Raw genomic sequence first — 21,959 nt, forward strand, 5'->3', positions numbered from 1 at the left:
TTCATAAAAACGGATGTTCCAACTCCTCAAAGCTTGTTTCAACCCATAAATGGATCGCTTTAGCTTGCATACTTGGGATTCAAAACCCCTAGGTTGTTCCATGAAAATGTTTTCTTCAATGTATCCATTGAGAAAAGTTGTTTTGACATCCATCTACCAAATCTCATAATCATAGTATGCAGCTATTGCTAATAGAATCCTAATTGATTTAAGCATGGCAACAGGCGAGAAAGTCTCCTCATAGTAGATTCTTTGCCTTTGGCGAAACCTTTTCGCTATTAGCCTTGCCTTATAGGTCTCTACCTTTTCATCAGAACTAATTTTCTTCTTGAAAACCCATTTGTTCCCTATAGGTACAATACCCTCAGGTGGGTCAACAAGATCCCAAACTTGATTCTTATACATGGATCAACCTCGGATTTCATAGCATCAATCCATTTTGAAGAGTCTATATCTAATATAGCTTCTTAATAGGTAAGTGGATCATCTCCATGATTAACTTCTTCATGAGTAGACAACTCTTGTTCTTCTTCATAAAGGAAACCATATCTCATTGGTGGGTGAGATACCCTAGTTGTTTTATGAGGAATAGCTGTAGATGTTTCATCAAAGCTACCTCTTTTTCTTTATTGCCTAGCATATTCTTTTGGGCAATACCTACCATGTTGAGTAAACCAGCCAAGGTGCATTCCTGCTTAGTCATATGGAAATTTATCACAAAATTCCCAAATGACTTAGGAAGGGACTGAAGGATCAAATCCATATGCAATTGGAAATCCATGTTAAAGTCAAGATGTTCTAGTTGTTCAATCAGCCGAATCATCTTGTGGACATGATCCCAAACATTTTGTCCCTCAGACATCCTCATGTGAAACAGCTGCCTGGATATCTCACACCTAGCGTTCCTACTGTGCTCACCATACAACTCTTATATGTGAAGGAGGATCTCACTCACACTCTGCATGTTCTTATGCTGCTTTTGTAACTCATTACTCATGGAAGCAAGCATGTAACACTTAGCTCTCATATCATGCTCCTTCCACTTGTCCAAAGTTTCATGTTCCTCTTGAGTGGCCTCTGGAGGTAAGGGACCAGGAACATTTGAGTCTAGAATATATCCTATATGTTTAAGGTTCAGGAAAAGTTTCAAATTTCTTAGCCAATTAGATAAATTAGGTCCTGTCAACCTATTGCGATCAAGTATGCTTACAAAGATATTGGATGGTGGTGGTTGTTCTGTGTTCATTATTACCAGAAAATTAACTACGGAAAATAACTGGATTAATTAGTAAATGTATCATGTAATTAACCAAAATGATTATGGTCTTTTAATCAAATTGGTCCTCCTACTAACTTAGCGAATCCTACACTTCCAAAGTAGAAAACAAAAATCCTATTTGGATGGATTTCTAGTGGGTGATTGAATTCTTATAATCCTATTGATCATCTTTAGGCACATCCATTATTGTAATTATAATAAATTATAAGTGAGCAACTCCTTGCCCATCACTTCTCATGTGAGGTTCAATCCTTTACCTAGCCCCTAATGCTCAAAATCTCAGGCACATCCATTATTGACTTATCTTGCATTAGTTAAGTTGATCCCATTGAGCCAGTAAACACGCAAATAATTTTAATGTCCTCAGGCACATCCATTATTGGCCATTTACATATTTACAACATCTCATGCTTAACAATTATTCTTAAGAAAATATCTTAATTTAATTGCATTATATGCAACTATTTAAAATTTCTTAAAATAATTTCCCCAATAGAGGGCCCATGTTATAATTACTTTAATTATAGCATATCCTACTTAATCATTTGTTTGGAAGATTTTGTGGTCATCCTAATTACTATTAAGGTCTCACTTTACACATTATCCAATTAGCATGCATATATCATATACTAGCATACATTCCCATACATCTCATGCACTCATGGATAATAAATAAATATGGTATGATCATGAACTTTTCTAAGGGATTCAATTCTGAGCCACCAAGAATTGAATCAGAGCATTCCTATGTGCATTTCATTCATTTATTTTACAAGAGTTGCTGAAGGAGTATATAATCAACACTTGATCTTGAATTCCTCCCACTAGACCAATGCTCTTTACCTCCTTGATCTTCTTGCAATCTAATTACATAGTAATCCTTGGCATACCAAGGCGAATTTACAAGAGGTAAATAAATGAAATTAAAACCCAAAATTATTACAACCTTTATAATACATGCCCAAAATAAATTAAAATTAATTAATTAATTTACAACCCAAAGAAACATAAAAGAAATAAATCCATTCACATTGGTCTTTTATAGTCCATGATCATCCATCGTGCATATCACTATTTAATAATTAAATAAAACATACATACTTAAAATAAATTGAATATCTCATATTCAACTTAAAAATTCAGATTTGAATATGATTCAAACAAATTTAAAAATTCATATTTGAATCACATTCAAACAACTTTTCAAATTCAAATTTGAATCACATTTAAACAACTTTTAAAATTCAGATTTGAATCATATTCAAACAACTTTAAAAATTCAGATTTGAATCACATTCAAACAACTTTTAAAATTTAGATTTGAATCACATTCAAATAATTATTAAAATTCAGATCTGAATTACAATTTAATTGTGTGATAAAACACCTAATTAAACATTTTAATTAGTCATAGGATGAACCTTAGATCATACAATAATTGTAGATTCAAAAACCAAACCTTGCGCACACCATTGGAGACCACAAAGTGTGCGCACCATTGGTGTTCATCACTTTGCCGCCACTTTTCCTTTGCAACCAGCAATGGATCTATTATCTCATGATCAAACCACATAATTAAATCATATAATCAATAATCTAAATGGCAAATATAGTGGTTCTGATACCAATTGAAGGAGTGGAAGCATGAAAAACATAAGTTTATATCATTGAATTCAAAAATTTTTTACCTAGGGTCACATGCATCATGCAAGATTTATTTTTATCTATTTGATTTCAATAATAAACAACATATTAAAACTCTTTTAATATGTTTTTGGATCTATATTTTCCTTTTAAGATTTTAAAATTAATCAAATTAATTCATTAGAACCCTAGATTAGATTAAGAACAAGTGCACTAATATTTTGATGCACTACAGTGTATTTGGCACCTTTGGGATGTGCCTTAGGACACCAAGTGTTGTCCCTCTAGCTTGTCCACACCAAGATCACCAATGGCAGCCCTTGAACTTCTTCTAAAGCTTTCCCAATCATTTAGAAAATCAAGTTTTACCTTTTGGGAGATTACAGATGTAAACAGGACACTAGAAACGATTTCTAGTATTTTTAATTCAAGGGATTGTTGTCTAATCTCTTTGAATTGATGAGAGATGAAGAAGAAGAGAAGAAGTAGCAGCCAAGGGTGGTGGCACAAAGAGAGAACAATAGCTTATAATTTTTGTTCTTTCATCCTTACACTTATATAGCTAGGTCATCACTTAAAACCCTTGCCACACGTCACCTTTTGATTAGCTCTTGGTTTAATTGACCCAATCACATTGTGCCAAGTGTCAAACCTATATTTTATCTTGACTTTGATCATCTTATATAATTAAAAGACATATGGCAAGCTTATGTGTAGTGCCATGTGTCACCATCTCATGGTGCCACATGTCACCCTGTGAAATGACCAAAATACTCTTGTGTCTGAATTTTGAGTTCTCAACCCAAAATAATTATTTCTCTTCTTCTATTCTCAACCCAAAATAATTATTTCTCTTCTTCTAATCAATTTATATCAAATATAAATTAATTAATTAATCTCTATTAATTAATTTCTCATAATTAAATTCATATTTAAATACTTTAAATATAAATTTAACTTATACTATACATCTAATAACCTAGATTTGATTTCAAGCCATGCTAGGGACTTTGCAATCTAATTGCAAACCAAACCTATTTAATTAATCAATTAAACTCTTTAACTAATTAATTAAATCACATTTAATTTGGTGATTACTTGTGTATGTGTGTGACTCACTAGGCTCATCACTAATTGGCAATGAGACATGATATCAACTCTTAATATCATCAGAACTCTTTCTTATCATAAATAATTTCTCTAAATCATTTTATGCACCTCATAGACCATGGTTAACACCTAGCATAGCATGCCATGGCCACCCAATCAGTAATAAGGTTTACCTTAAATGAACCTATAATCATATATTACTATGCACTAGAATCTCTCTGTTACAAAATCTCAATTCGAGCTAGAGTCATGGTTTATGTCAAACTCCATTTGCTATGAATATTATGTTCTCGTTTTAATTCCAGTTCTTAATTAAAAAGATTTTCTCATCAGAAACTCTTTTCTGATTAAATCTATTTGTCCTGACCAGGAACTTGAAACATCAAGAATAATTAATGAACATATGATTTTATCTCTATTTACTTAGGGTAATAGATTCCATCTTGATCAACACCTACGTCCATATATAACTAGTAGGAGCCAACACATACCCATACACCCATAGACAGTATAAGTATGAAAGTAGTATCAAACTCAAACCACCTATATACAAGATAACTGTATTATCTCAGGTCTAACGATTACATGCAATGATATGATTTATGATAATACATTGACAAGAGTAAGCTCCATGTGCTTGTCATAAATGTCACTGGTTCGGCCTACTTATCTTTTATAAGTGCCTATCATGTTTGTTATATGGCATGAGACTCACCATTCCATCTTATTTATATCTCATATAAATAACTTGAGAACAAACATGATTACAATCTTTCTGGATAAGTTATGTCCTTATTGTGAAGTATCCTCGATTGTGAACCAATTTATGATACTTTGTGCTAGAAATACTGTCACTCATATTCCTAACAGCTTAAGAATAGAATTTCTAACAAAATATCAATGGACCTTTTCTATTACACATAAATATATTATATAAACGGAAAAGTGAAAATGTCTTCTATTAATAAAACATGTACAAGCTACATACTAAATGATATGCTCTAGGGCATACTGCTAACAATGCTAACTACTGTAAAAATCTAATTGTTTAATACTTTCTCAATGAAAAACTTAGGAGAAGCAACCTATATTTTTAGAATTCATATCTATAGAGATAGAGAGAAAAGAATGATAAGTTTGTCCCAAAGACTATATTTGAAAAAGTTTTTAAAGATGTATAACATGCTTAATTCCAATAGAGGATTATTGACTGTAAGGCATTGTATTCATCTTTCTAAAGAAATGTCTCCAAAGACACCTGAGGAAAGATAAAAGATGGCAGGAATTCCATATGCTTTGGCAATTAAAAGTCTTATGTATGCAATGTTGTGTACAAGGCCAAATATTATCTATGCCGTTAGTTTGACTAGTAGGTTTCAATCTAATCCAGGTTTGAAACACTGAACCACTGTCAAGAATATCCTTAAGTACTTAAAAAGAACTAAAGATTTACCCTTGATCTATGGCAGAGGTGATTTACAACTTGATGGATTTATAAATTCTGATTTCCAATCAGATGTGGATGATAGAAAGTCTATCTTAGGTTTTGTGTTCCTATGTAATGGAGGTGCAGTTAGCTGAAAAAGTTCCAAGTAGACAATAACTATAGATTCTACTATTGAAGCTGAGTATATTACTGCATCTAATGCTGCAAAAGAAGCAATTTAGATAAAGAAGTTTATAACAGAACTTGGAGTGATTCCTTCGATTGTGTCACTAATTCCTTTATACTGTGACAACATTGGTGCTGTTATTCAAGCAAAGGAACCCCGGTCTCACCAGAAATCCAAAATACATAGAAAGACGCTACCACATTATCAGAGAAATAGTTGACAGAGGCGATGTGGCCATGCAGAAAATGGCATCAGTTGGTAACCCAGCTGATCCATTCACCAAGGCCATGACACAAAACTAGTTAGATTAACATCTTAAGAAGATGGGTTTAAGATATTGTAATGATTAGCTCTAGTGCAAGTGGGAGATTGTTAGTAGTATGCCCTAGAACATATCATGTACTGCATATTGTAAACATTTATTCTCATTAATAGCATATATCTTTTCCTCTTAATTTTAAATGATTTAAATTTAATTAAAAATTATCCTTTAACAACTTGTTCAATGTTTCATTCTTAATTTATTAAGAATATGAGTAACGAAATATTCCAGTACAAGTGTCATAAATTGTGGTTTACAATCTAGGATATCTCATTGGACATGATTTATCCGGAAGGATTGTCACCTTTATTTGTTTCCATAGATTATTATGAGATACTAATGGGATGAAATGGTGAGTCTCATGCCATATGATAAACATGATGGGCACTTATGAGATAAGTAGGCTGAACCAATGACATAAATATGAAATGTACATAGAGTTTACTCTTATTAATACATTATCATATATATCATAATAGTGCATATAATCCCTTAACTTGAGATAACACAGTTATCTTGTATATAAGTGGTTTGAGTTTGATACTGCTTTCATGCTTATACTATGTACGAGTATACGGGAATGTGTTGACTCTGACTAGTTATATATGGAGATAGGTGTTAGGTAAGACGGGATCCATTACCCTAAGTAAATAGGGATAAAATCCTATGTCCCTTTGAATTATTCTTGATAAGTCAAGCTCCTGGCCAGGACAGATAGACTTTGTCAGAAAAGAGTTTCTGACTAGAAAGTCTCATTGACCAAGAATTAGAATTACAATGAGGGCATATGATTCTAAGCATAAGAGTTTGACATAAACTATAACTCTAGTTGGAATCAGGATTTTGTAACGGAGAGATTTTAGTGCATGGTATGTATGATCAAAGTTCATGAGTTAAAGGAATAATTCATAACTAATTGGGTAGTCATAGAACATTATGCTAGATATCAATAATGATTTATGAGAACTTAAATAAAAGGGAATTTCATTTTAAGTTTCGAATAGTTCCAATAATATTAAGAAGTTAATATTATTCTCATTGCTAATTAGTAATGAACCTAGTAAGTCATACACATAAAAGCAAAATGATCAATGCAAAATTAATTTCATTAATTAATTAAATGGTTTAATTAATTAATTGAATTAATAAATTTAGTTTGCTATTAGATTGCAAAGTCTCTAGGATAACTTGAAACTAAATTTATTAATGGAAGTGCTCAAGTTAATATTTAAAGTATTTAAATATAAACTTGACTAACCAAGCATGAGGAAGAAAATTAATTTGATTAATTTGGAAACTCTGATTTGGTCAAAATTTGACAAGTTTGGCTTGGTCAAATTTTGGCTACTTTGACTTGGTCAAAAGAAGGAAAATGAAATTAATTATTATATGATAATAATTAATTGTAATTTTAATTTTCTTAATTATGTAAAGTTAACAAGTGGAAAAATGAGATTTGGAAAACACATTTAATTAGTGAATTAAATGTTAACACTTGTTAATTGAAATTTAATTAACGAAATTAAATATATAAGAGAAAAAGATGAAAGAGAATTATCTTCTTCCTTCTCCATCTTGGCTCTCTCCATAGTCAAAGAATTTCTTTCTTCTTCCTATGCATGATTCAAGAGAAATAAGTATTGTTACTTTTAAATTAAATATTGAGAAAGTGTTTCTCATCATTTCTATAAACGAAAACCTAGAATAACTAAACTCCTTGCTTGATTCCCATCTTAGCCGAATCACAAAAAGGGAAGAATAAAATCAAGGTGCTTTGATCAAAGTTGCTTTGTGTGAACATGCTAGAGAGCTAACACTTGGTGGTCTATAATCCCTGGATTGGTGCTAAATCTGATTCTGCGCCTTAAGGGGTAATTTTTCCTAAGCCCTAACTTGTTAAATTTGGGGTTTTTGTTTTCTAATGGCAATTAGGTATGTTAGCTATTGAAACATAATTTGTTATGACCAAATTATGTGTTTTGTCAACAGCTTAATTGGTTTGTATGATGCATGAAACCCTAAGTATTGAAAAATTTTAAATTGCTAGGCTTTGCACCCTAAAGTGTATTAAGGTGCATTTTTCTTTCACCAAATTCAGTTCCTCACTTTCCTTTGTATGTAATAATAATAAAAGAAAATAATAATGTGACATGACAAGGTTAAGCAAGATGGTAGGAGCAGGGGCCACGCATACGCCCTCACAGTTTTTTTTGGTAGGAATGAAAAATAAAAATTAATAAAAAAAAAGACTAAACTCTAGTGTAATGACTCAAATCTGGAATCATTAATGGTGCAAGAACTTATGCCAGCATAAGGCCCTTTAATCCTGCTGCAAGCTAGACATGCACTTTTATCTCATTTAGGGAACAAATAGATCATGAAAATACTTTATTTAACATAACACATTATTACATTTTAATATTACAAACACTTGAGTGGCAAGTATGTATGTATGTGCATATATATATACAAACAAAATTGAAAAACAATCTCTAAAAGTTAGCTAGCCAAAACCCACTAATTGTGTCTTCTACACTTGTTCCTTAAGGTGCATATAGAAGAAGGAGAGTGAGTTAGGGGCTCAATGAGTAAAAGCCTATTAGGGAATAAAATATGTATTAAATAAAATAAATTAAGAAATGGAAATGCAACATTCACATGAGTTTTCATAGTATAAATAAATCACATTAAAGTAATTCATATCACTAGTGCTTCCTTCCTTCCATTTCAAATCATTCCAATGTGCTATTGGAGCTTCTTAAGACTTCCTCTTAACATTAATATTGTTAGTAGTATACCATAGAGCATATCATTTAGTATGTATCTTGTACATATTTTAATAATAAAAAGGCATTTTCGCTTTTTCGTTTACTTAATATATTTATGTGTAATAGAAAAGGACCATTGATATTTTGTTAAAAATATTATTTTTAAGTTGTTAAGAATATGAGTGATAGTATTTCTAGCACAAAGTATCATAAATTGGTTCACAATCGAGAATACTTCACACAGGACATGACTTATCCAGAAAGATTGTATTCATGTTTGTTCCCAATGTATTTATATGAGATATAAATAAGATAGAATAATAAGTCTCATGCCATATAACAAACATGATAGGTACTTATGCATGATAAGTAGGCCGAATCAGTGACATTTATAACAAGCACATTATCACACCCTATCCCTCCGTAAGGCATAACATGATCCCGTAGTATACCTAATGAATTACCAACTTCGTCTACTGATAACCCATTAAATACACTACAAGGGATTTTAAACCTTTTCTTACTTCTTTTTACAGTGGTGAGCACTATTTACAGGTGTTCAAAAAAAATTTTAACTGAAGTGAAACCAGATAATACATTGGAAGAATTAATAATTTCTATAAAAATTTTGGCAGAGTGCCATCTGTATTTTGAATAAAACAGTTCTTCAAAAACCTGTAAAAAAGCACTTCCAATATTTTTCCTCAATCTTAAACTCCAATACCCAATCAACACAATAAGTTTCTCAACATTTGCCAACTCAGATCCATAATAATTTTCGAGTGTTTTCAAAAGCTGAGATAAAAGAAATATATCACAATATTTACAAGCTAAAATAATTTACAAATTTAGTTTACAACTTTAAGGTACAATTTTAATGTACAATTTTAATTTACAACTGCTCAAAACCAAGAACACTATATACATACAGTGAACATACATTACAATACAAAATGCAAAATATGGTATACTCAATATACCCGATGAACTCTCAATGAAGCACTAGTAGCCTAGTCTGTTGCCTCACTACCGCTGTCACCTGTGATAAAGAATGAAAGCTATCGCTGAGCCAATGTCTCAGTGGTGCACAACATTAACACAATGCAACTTTAAATCACAAATCATAAGTCATATAAATAGTGGATACTTAAAACCATAGTTAAATTCAAAGACAATGAATGTCATAAAGAATTTAAACTCCATTTCACAATATCACAATAAGTATCAATAAATGACACACACAACTTAATCATGTTCCAAAGTCCAATTCATTTGAAGTGCCGATGGCTAATGAGGAATAACATAGCTAGCTAGCAATAATATGAGTACTCATTCTATTCGTCCTCAATAGGCACACACCTCAACACTTCAGCCAGAGAGGGAATTCAAAGTCAATTCATCCCATTAGACAAGCTAGCGAGGAATTCAATCAATATACATGATAGTTGTGGTTTCAAACCATTTATAATGTTTTTCAAGCAATAAGTATCCATCAAATATCATTAAGACAATTTTTCACAATTTAAACAATAATAGACAATTTGTCATAATTCATTTCAATTGAAAATTCAAAAGAAGTAACTGTTGTGCACAAACCTCTGAAGTGTAGCCTCTTGGCTCTGACTCAGTGTTTCCTTCCCCTTCCCTGAGTCTTTGCTAACTGAAACACACAATTTGAAGTGTTTCAGTACTCATTTAAACCGTCTTTAATAATAAGGCTTAATAATTAATTTATTAAATTCTATTATTTTCTTTAGTCAACCTAAAATTTTGACCCTCGATGCACTCTAGGTAAATTAGGTTTAATGTTACCAATATGTCACATTTTATGGTCTTTTAATGTTGGTACATGTTACCAAATTCACTTTCATGTATATTGCATTGTATTGCAATTTGCCGGATTTCAGTATACTAATTTGACCTAACCGGATGACCTAGTTCCCTCGGTGTTCAGGTTTTGGTCCAAACTGCAAACTTGTAGGTCTATGTCTTATTGAACGTAGAGCAAAATTTTAGGTCATTCTGAGCTGTGTAGACCAAGTTATGGTCAATTTACCAATGCGGGACAGAATGCAATAAAAAGGTAAGTTTAGGTCATTTTTAGGTCACTTTTGGTTCAGCCAGTTTTTGGACCTGAATTTGTGCAAGCTATTTGGCTTGGTTATGGACATTTTTGGGCTTGGTGTCTTCATAAGAATTGTAGATAAATGTCTCAACTATTCATGGTAAAAATTTCAGGTCAATTGGACTTGTTTTGAGTAAGTTATGGCCAAAACACTAACTACTGCCCAAATGGTCAATTTTCAGGCTTTCAAAGCACTAATCTGGATTCGGTCATTTTTCAAGTTACCTTCTAGGCAGAATTTTGGTAAGCTTCCTTCATGAAAGTTGGCACTTTTTGTGCCTAGTTTCACCTCCAATTGGTCTCATGCCAATTAGAGCCACACACTTAAGGTTCTAAGCTAAAACATACACTGTCCTATTACACATTGTTCAACCTTACCAATTACACATCTAACACTTACCAAATTAACTCTTCCATGCCAATTCTGGTTTGTACCATAACACTAACACACTTTACTTCACATTTTTGGTCATTCTGGCAGCTTGTAACTACTCTCAATAAACACACTATAATACAGAATTTTCCAAAGTCCCATTTACAATAATTAAAGTCCCATATACAATAATTCAACCACATGAACATACCTCATTTCCACGTCAAAATTCAAACAATTATTTGTATACACATGCTGCCATCAATGACAATGTAATTTAACAATATTTCATGAACTCAAATACTTCAATCTTCTTCATGAGGCTGCCACAAGTTTACACATACCCATCAACCTCCATTTGAAATTTTCAAGCTTACAAATCAAACTTTACTCATAGAATTCAACTACAATACAATCAAACATTTAAATCATCATTCAAACAACTATTTACATACAAGAACAAGCTATTCATATTGAGGTTTCATGGCTGCCAAAATGTACATCTCCATTAATTCATCAAACTTCAAAAATTCTTCCATAAATCAATTACCCACAACCTTGGTTACACTTTAAATGAAACAAGAATTGAAAACACTCACTTACCACTTTTGAAGTTCTTCAAAAACTCACCAAAACTTACATGGTGTGAGGATCACTTTTAAGGAAGGGACTTACATGAATTTATGGCTTGAAAGTGAGGATTGGAGCTTGAATGCAATTCGGCCATGGAGGTTTCTTTCACTAAGGTTTCGGCTGGTTCTTCCCAAGGTTGAAGATGAAGTTATCTTCTGTCCAAGGGTCTATTAGTGGTCCACTTAAGTGGTGTTAGTGGAGCACTAATTGAATAAAAGGATATTTTAATGTTAAACTTTCCAATTTTCCATATTATTCTCTTATCTTTTGCTATTTAGATTATGTACCACAATTTTAATTTTTCATGACATTTTGCCAAGTGTAATATCATTTATTTTTAATGGACATTTAGGTCAAAAGGCAACTTGGGGTGTCAAATGACCACAATGCCCCTGTTCGGGTTGTATTCCTGATTTTTCGGTAACACCAAGTTTTATCGTTTTCTCGATTTCTCGTTTTTCTTTGTACTAATTAATTAATTTTTCTTTGATATTTCTAATGATATTTATACTTCAATAGATATTTATTTAAATCTTAAAAATATTTTCTAGGGTTTCCCGCGGTCCAAGGCTAGTCAACGGTCCACGCCGTAACTTCTCGGTGCGGTCACCCATCGCTAGGGTTCTCGACTCGTTTAACTTGGTTACATTTCATTGCTATTATTTTTCCTTTGTTTTTCTTGTATTTTCTTTTCTTTTATTTCATTATTTTATGTCTCCTCACCCATATCTAAGTGTAGTTCTAGGCATCCTAGCTATCCGGACAGACACTGGTCACCGGAACAGTAGAATACACTATCGAACATAGGGGTGTTACAATTCTCCCCCCCCTTAAAATAAATTTTGTCTCAAAATTTTACCTGGCATTAGTCTCTAAACAGCTATGGGTGCTGTCTCCTCATATCCTCTTCACGTTCCCAAGTAGCTTCCTGGCCTGAATGATGGTTTCATAGCACTTTAACCAGGTGTATCTGTTTATTCCTTAGCTGCTTCACCTCATATGCTAGAATTTCTATGGGTTCTTCCTCATATGAGGTTTGGATTTACCTCAATTTCTTCAACTGATAATACATGAGATGTGTCAGATCTGTACCTCCTTAACATGGACACATGGAAGATACTGTGTATCCTTTCTAGCTCTGGAGGTAATGCTAGCCGATATGCCAAAGTACCTACTCTCTCCAGAACCTCATATGGTCCGATGAAACGAGGACTCAGTTTTCCCTTTCTGCCAAATCTCATAATCCTCTTCCAAGGAGAAACTCTAAGAAATACCTTATCACCCACTCCATATTCAATATATCTTCTCTTCAGATCAACATAGGACTTCTGAAGGTCTGATACAGCCTTGAGTTCATCTCTGATCAATCTGATCTTTTCCTCTATCTGCTGAACAATTTCTAGCCCAATCATCTTCCTTTCACCTACTTTATCCCAACATAGGGGAGTTTTGTATTTCCTGCCATACAAAACTTCATATGGAGGCATCCTAATTCTTGATTGGTAGTTGTTGTTATAAGCAAACTCAATCAAAGGCAGGTGTATCCCAACTACCTTCAAACTCAATCACACAAGCCCGTAGCATATCTTCCAATATCTGAATTACTCTCTCAGACTGGCCATCTATTTGTGGGTGGAATGCTGTGCTGAAGTTCAATCTAGTTCCTAGGGCTCTCTGGAGACTACCCCAGAATCTAGAAGTGAACCTAGGATCTCTGTCAGATGCAATTGATACTGGCACTCCATGCAGTCTTATAATCTCATTTATGTACAATCTGGCCAATCTCTCCAGGCTATAGTCCATCCAGACTGGCAAAAAGTGAGCAGACTTGGTCAGTCTGTCAATTATAATCCATTCTGCATCATGACTGTTCTGCATCCTCGAAAGTCCCATAACAAAATCCATAGTTATCCGTTCCCATTTTCACTCTGGTACAGGCAATGGATGTAACAAACCAGCTAGAACATGATGTTCTGCCTTTACTTGCTGACAAGTTAGGCATTTGGAAACAAATTCAGCTATAACCATCTTCATACCCATCTACCAGTAATGCTCTTTCAGCCCTCTGTACATTTTAGTTCCACCAGGATGCATAGCAAAAGGAGACTCATGTGCTTCCTTCATAATGATCTGTCTCGATTCGACATCATTAGGAACGCACATTCTGCCCTGATGTAGTAGTAAACCATCATCTCTCACAGAAAATCCAGGTTTCTTGCCCTGTTGGACTTCTTTCAGTAGCTTCTGATATTTTTCATCACTCTAAGCAGCCATTCTGATCTGATCAATCAACACTGGCTGTGCATGCCATGCAACTACTGTCTGTCCCTCATCATCAATCTCCAAACTGGCATGCTGTGCTTTTAACTCATATACCATGGACAAAGGAGAAACTCTGAGACTTTCCATAGTCTTGCGACTTAAGGCATCAACCACCACATTTTCTTTCCCTGGCTGATAGTCTATTAAGCAATCATAGTCATTAATCAATTCTAACCATCTCCTTTGCCTCAAGTTCAATTCCTTTTGGGTGCCTAAGTACTTCAAGCTCTTGTGATCTGTGTAAATGTAGCATTTCTCACCATACAAATAGTGCCTCTAGATCTTTAGAGCAAAAATAATAACTGCTACCTCCAAATCATGTGTTGGGTAGTTCCTCTCATGTGGTTTCAGCTGGCGTGATGCATAAGCAATGACATTCCGATCTTGTATCAGTACACAGCCTAACCCATTGTGAGAAGCAACACTATAAACTGTGTATTCTTTACTCGGTGTAGGTAAAGTAACGACTGGAGCTTCAGTCAAACACCTCTTTAACACATCAAAACTCTGCTAGCATTTATCAGTCCACTGAAATTTTACATCTTTCCAAAGCAACTTGGTCAGTGGAGAAGCTAACATAGAAAACCCTTTCACTAACCGGCGGTAATATCTAACAAAACCCAGAAAACTGTGAATTTTTGTGATATTCCTGGGCAGTTTCCAATTAAGGATAGCTTCTACCTTGCTAGAATCTACCTTGATCCCTTCAGCTGACACAACATGTTCCAAAAAGGAGATTTCTTTCAGCCAAAATTCACATTTTGACAATTTGGCATATAGCTATTTCTCCCTTAAAGTCTGTAGTACAACCTACAGATGTCTATCATTCTCCTCTGCATTCCTTGAATATATCAAAATGTCATCAATAAACACCACCACAAATTGGTCGAGTTATGGTCTGAAGATAGTGTTCATCAGATCCATAAAAGCAGCTGGAGCATTAGTTAACCCGAATGGCATTACTAGAAACTCATAGTGGCCATATCGAGTTTTGAAAGCAGTTTTTGGAATACTCTGCTTTTGCACTTTCAACTGATAATAACCAGATTGTAAATCAATTTTGGAGAATACAACTGCACCCTTCAACGAATCAAACAGATCATCAATGTGAGGCAATGGATATCTGTTCTTTATTGTCACCTTATTCAACTGTCGGTAGTCAATACATAAGTGAAGAGTGCCATCTTTCTTCTTAACAAACAATACTGGCGCTCCCCAAGGTGACACACTAGGGCGGATGAAGCCCTTTTCAAGTAGTTCTTACAACTGTACCTTTAACTCCTTCAACTCTGCTGGTGCCATTCTGTATGGTGTTATGCAGAATGGGTCCACACTAGGCATAACATTAATTTCAAACTGTACCTCTCTTTCTGGAGGTAATCCCAGCAATTCATCAGGAAACACATCTGAAAAGTCATATACTGTAGGGATGTCCCTCAATGCTAGACTACCCACTTGGGTGTCTACCACATGTGCCAAGTATGCTTCACACCCCTTTCTAATAATTTTTCTGGCTAGTGCAGCCGAAATGATGTTTGATGGTAATAGCCGCCTCTCCCCATGTATTACCACATCATTGTACTGAGGGAGACCAAAAGTGACTGTCTTCAGTCTACAGTCAATAATGGCGTGATGCCTGGCTAACCAATCCATGCCCAAGACGATATCATAATCTCTGAAGAGCATTTTAATGAGATCAGACAGAAAAATATGTCCTTTGATCACCAAAGGACAATCCCTATACATTCTATTAACCCTGGCCTCTTGTCCTAATGGACTTGTTACTAGCACCTCAAAGTCCATTTTTATACATGGAACAGCAATGCAATCAATAATGCTAGCAGTCACATAGGAATGGGTAGAACCCAGATCAAATAACACAAACACATCTTGATCAAAAGTTGAGAAGGTACCAGCAACAATATCAGATGTCTCGGCCTCTTCTCTCTGTCTCATTGTGAGACTCTAACTGGTGCACTACCTTGCTCTGATTGATTCATAGTGCCTTTGCTGCCTGTTGGACTACCTCTACCACTGCCTCTACCTCTGCTAGGTGGTTGTGAACCTCTGGTGACAGGACTCTGAACTGACCCTTCCGCAGTAGTAGGAGGTGGTCCAACTCTGCGAGTACTGGTGCAATCATTGGCAAAGTGCCCTGTGCCTCCATAGTTATAACAGGCTCCTATGGCCTTGTAGCATCCCCACCATGATTTCTTCCATAAGTTTCACATTGGCGGGGAGGGTAAGAACTTCTGGTACTCTGCTGATCAGATAGAGGAGGTTTCTGTCCCGAATATCTTCCCCTACCGGACTTCTTACCACCTCTGTTGCGTCCCCCAAAGTTTTTCCTCTTTCTAGTAGGACCACTAGAACTCTGTTCTACTAACTTTCCCTCTTTTTCTGTGTTCTCTGATTTCTTTTTCTCTGGGGCCACTTCTAACTCAATTCTTTCTAATTCCAATGCTTGAGAAATAAGCTCAGAGAAGTTGTTATGTTTGAATCTGACCACTTGTAATCTGATACTGGACTTCAAGCCGATTTCAAACCTCTTACATCTCTCCCTACTAGTAGCAAGTAGACTTACTGCATAATGGCTCAGGCGGGAAAATTGCCTTTCATATTTAGCCACCGATCTACTCCCCTGTTTCAGACTTAGGAACTCTTGCAGCTTCTAGTCCACATAAGCATCAGGGACATATTTTTGTCTGAACTCTCGTAGAAAATCATTCCATGTTAGCACTGAAGGTTCTACCAGACTATGGGGAATGGTTTTCCACCAGTCATATGCATCCTCCTGTAGCAGAGACACTGAATATTCAAATCTGAGCTCGTCTGCACAATGTAGTTTCTTGAACACCCTATCCATTCTTTCTAACCATTGTTCTGCCTATAGAAGATCTACTGTCCCCTTGAACTCAGTAGCCCATATTTCATTAATTTGTCATACTGCCTAGCAGAAGACTGTGGTTATACCACTGGTGCCTATAGTGGGACTTGTAGTGGGACTTGAGTAGGCATGTTACTAGCCATTTGTTGGAACATTGTAGCCATTTACTGAGCAAATTGAGCAGGAAATTGCGATACTGAGGGGGCTGGTGCTGCTGATCCACTGACATTGTGTAGGGCTGGGGTATTCCCTTGTACCTCAGCCTCTATAGATTGATCGACTGAATGATCACCATCTTCCATAGTCAATTCGAGGATCTTAGAGCTCCTGAACAAATAACACAAGGGGATTTCCTCCCGTTAGTGCATATTTATAATGTAATATACTGTATGTATCAAACAATAACAATGAGCAATTGTACTATGAAGAAAGAATATTCAAATTACAGGTGAAAACATAATTTAAAAACTAGCTCTGATACCACTAAAAAATGTCACACCCTATCCCTCCGTAAGGCATAACATGATCCTGTAGTATACCTAATGAATTACCAACTTCGTCTACTGATAACCCATTAAATATACTAGAAGGGATTTTAAACCTTTTCTTACTTCTTTTTACAGTGGTGAGCATTATTTACATGTGTTAAAATTTTTTTTAACTGAAGTGAAACCAGATAATACATTGAAGAATTAATAATTTCTGTAAAAATTTTAGCAGAGTGCCATCTGTATTTTGAATAAAATAGTTCTTCAAAAATCTGTAAAAAAACACTTCCAATATTTTTCCTCAATCTCAAACTCCAATACCCAATCAACACAATATGTTTCTCAACATTTGCCAACTCAAATCCATAATAATTTTCCAGTGTTTTCAAAAGCTGAGATAAAAGAAATATACCACAATATTTGCAAGCCAAAATAATTTACAAATTTAGTTTATAACTTTAAGGTACAATTTTAATGAACAATTTTAATTTACAACTGCTCAAAACCAAGAACACTATATACATACAGTGAACATACATTCCAATACAAAATGCAAAATATGGTATACTCAATATACCCAATGAACTCTCAATGAAGCACTAGCAGCCTAGTCTGCTGCCCTGTCAGTCTGTCTACCTGCGATAGCAATGAAAAGCTATCGCTGAGCCAATGTCTTAGTGGTTCACAACATTAACACAATGCAACTTTAAATTACAAATCATAAGTCATATAAATAGTGGATACTTAAAACCATAGTTAAATTCAAAGATAGTGAATGTCATAAAGAATTTAAACTCCATTTCACAATATCACAATAAATATCAATAAATCACACACACAGCTTAATAATGTTCCAAAGTCCAATTCATCCCAAGAGTCGATGGCTAATGAGGAATAACATAGCTAGCTAGCAATAATATGAGTACTCATTCTATTCATCCTCAACAGGCACACACCTTAACACTTCAGCCAGAGAGGGAATTCAAAGTCAATTCATCCCACTAGATAAGCTAGTAAGCAATTCAATCAATATACATGATAGCTGTGGTTTCTAACCATTTATAATGTTTTTCAAGCAATAAGTATCCATCAAATATCATGAAGACAATTTTTCACAATTTAAACAATAGTAGACAATTTGTCATAATTCATTTCAATTGAAAATTGAAAAGAAGCAATTGTTGTGCACAAAACTCTGAAGTGTAGCTTTTTGGCCCTGACTCAGTGTTTCCTTCCCCTTCCCTGAGTCTTTGCTAACTAAAACACACAATTTGAATTGTTTCAGTACTCATTTAAACTGTCTCTAATAATAAGGCTTAATAATTAATTTATTAAATTCTATTATTTTCCTTAGTCAACCTAAAATGTTGACCCTCGATGCACTCTAGGTGAATTAGGTCTAATGTTACCAATATGTCACATTTTATGGCCTTTTAGTGTTGGTACATGTTACCAAATTCACTTTCATGTATATTGCATTTTATTGCAATTTGCCAAATTTTGGTATACTAATTTGACCTATTAGGATGACCTAGTTTTCTCGGTTTTTGGGTTTTGGTCCAAACTACAAACTTGTAGGTCTATGTCTTATTGCACATGGGGCAAAATTTCAGGTCATTCTGAGTTGTGTAGACCAAGTTATGGTCAATTTACAAATGCTGGACAGAATGCGCCAAAAAAGGTAACTTTAGGTCATTTTTAAGTCACTTTTGGCTCAGCCAGTTTTTTGACCTGAACTTGTGCAAGCTATTTGGCTTGGTTCTGGCCATTTATGGGCTTTTCTGTCATCATAAGAATTGTATATATATATCTCAAATATTAATGGTAAAAATTTCAGGTCAATTGGACCTATTTTGAGTAAGTTACGGCCAAAACAACTACTGCCCAAATGGTCAATTTTCAGGCTTTCAAAGCACTAATCCGGATTTGGTCATTTTTCAAGTTACCTTCTAGGCAGAATTTTAGTAAGCTTCCTTCATGAAAGTTGGCACTTTTTGTGCCTAATTTCACTTCCAATTGGTCTCATACCAATTAGAGCCACACACTTAAGGTTCTAAGCCAAAACATACACTACCCTATTACACATTGTTCATCCTTACCAATTACACATCCAACACTTACCAAATTAACTCTTCCATGCCAATTTTGATTTGTACCATAACACTAGCACACTTTACTTCACATTTTTGGTCATTTTGGCAGCTTGTAACCACTCTCAACAAACACACTATAATACAGAATTTTTCAAAGTCCCATTTACAACAATTAAAGCCCCATTTACAATAATTCAACCACATGAACATACCTCATTTCTATGTCCAAATTCAAACAATTATTTGTATGCACATGCTGCCATCAATGACAACATAATTCAACAATATTTCATGAACTCAAACACTTCAATCTTCTTCATAAGGCTGTCACAAGTTTACACATACCCATCAACCTCCATTTGAAATTTTCAAGCTTACAAATCAAACCTTACTCATGGAATTCAACTACAATACAATCAAACATTTAAATCATCATTCAAACCACTATTTACATGCAAGAACAAGCTGTTCATATTGAAGTTTCATGGCTACCAAAATGTACATCTCCATTAATTCATCAAACTTCAAAAATTCTTCCATAAATCAATTACCCACAACCTTGGTTACACTTTTAATGAAACAAGAATTGAAAACACTCACTTACCACTTTTGAAGTTTTTCGAAACCTCACCAAAACTTAACTTGCTTGCTGCCTATCTACAACCCATGGTGTGAGGATCACTTTTAAAGAAGGGACTTACATGAATTTATGGCTTGAAAGTGAGGATTGGAGCTTGCATGCAATTCGGCCATGGAGGTTTCTTTCACCAAGGTTTCGACTGGTTCTTCCCAAGGATGAAGATGAAGTTATCTTCTATCCAAGGGTTGATTAGTGGTCCACTTAAGTGGTGTTAGTGGAGCACTAATTGAATAAAAGGATATTTTAATGTTAAACTTTCCAATTTTCCACATTTTTCTCTTATCTTTTGCTATTTAGATTATGTACCAAAATTTTAATTGTTCATGAAATTTCCCAAGTGTAATATCATTTATTTTCAATGGACATTTAGGTCAAAAGGCAATTCGGGGTGTCAAATGACCACAATGCCCCTGTTCGGGTTGTATTCCCGATTTTTCGGTAGCACCGAGTTTTGTCGTTTTGTCGTTTTCTCATTTTTCTTTGTACTAATTAATTAATTTTTCTTTGATATTTCTAATGATATTTATACTTCAATAGATGTTTATTTAAGTCTTAAAAATATTTTTCATGGTTCTCCATGGTCCAGGGCTAGTCAACGGTCTATGCCGTAACTTTCCGGTGCGGTCACCCATCGCTAGGGTTCTCGGCTCGTTTAACTTGGTTGCATTTCATTGCTATTATTTTTCCTTTGTTTTTCTTGTATTTTTTTTTTTGTATTTCATTATTTTATGTCTCCTCTCCCATATCTAATTGTAGTTCTAGGCATCCTAACTGTCCGGACAGACACTGGTCACCGGAACAGCAGAACGCACTACCGAACATAGGGGTGTTACACACATGGAGTTTACTGTTGTCAATGCATTGTTATAAATCATATCAGTGCATACAATCTTTAGACGTAAGATAGCATAGTTATCTTGTATATAGGTGGTTTGAGTTTGATACTGCTTTCATACTTGTACTGTATATGGGTATATGGGCATGTGTTGGCTCCTACTAGTTATATATGGAGGTAGGTGTTGATCAAGATGGAATCTCTTACCCTAAGTAAATAGGGATAAAATCCTATGTTCATTTAATTGTTCTTGATGTTTCAAGTTCCTGGCCAGGACAGATAGATTTAATCAGAAAAGAGTTTCTGATGAGAAAATCTTTTTAATCAAGAATTGGAATTAAAAGAGAACATAATATTCATAGCAAATGGAGTTTGACATAAACCATGACTCCAGCTCGAATTGGGATTTTAGAACAGAGAGATTCTAGTGCATGGTAACATATAATTATAGGTTCATTTAAAGAAAACCTTATCACTGATTGGGTGGCTATGGCATGCTATGCTAGGTGTTAACCATAGTCTATGAGCTGCCTAAAATGATTTAGAGAAATCATTTATAGTAAGAAAGAGTTATGATGATATTAAGAGTTGACATCATATCTCATTGCTAATTAGTGATGAGCCTAATGAGTCACACATATACACAAGTAGTCACCAAGTTAAATGTGATTTAATTAATTAGTTAAAGAGTTTAATTGATTAATTAAATAGGTTTGGTTTGCAATTAGATTGCAAAGTCCCTAGCATGGCTTGAAACCAAATCTAGGTTATTGGATGTATAGTATAAATTAAATTTATATTTAAAGTATTTAAATATAAATTTAATT

The sequence above is a fragment of the Hevea brasiliensis genome, chromosome 2, assembly GCF_030052815.1.
Source record: "Hevea brasiliensis isolate MT/VB/25A 57/8 chromosome 2, ASM3005281v1, whole genome shotgun sequence".
Taxonomy (NCBI): domain Eukaryota; kingdom Viridiplantae; phylum Streptophyta; class Magnoliopsida; order Malpighiales; family Euphorbiaceae; genus Hevea; species Hevea brasiliensis.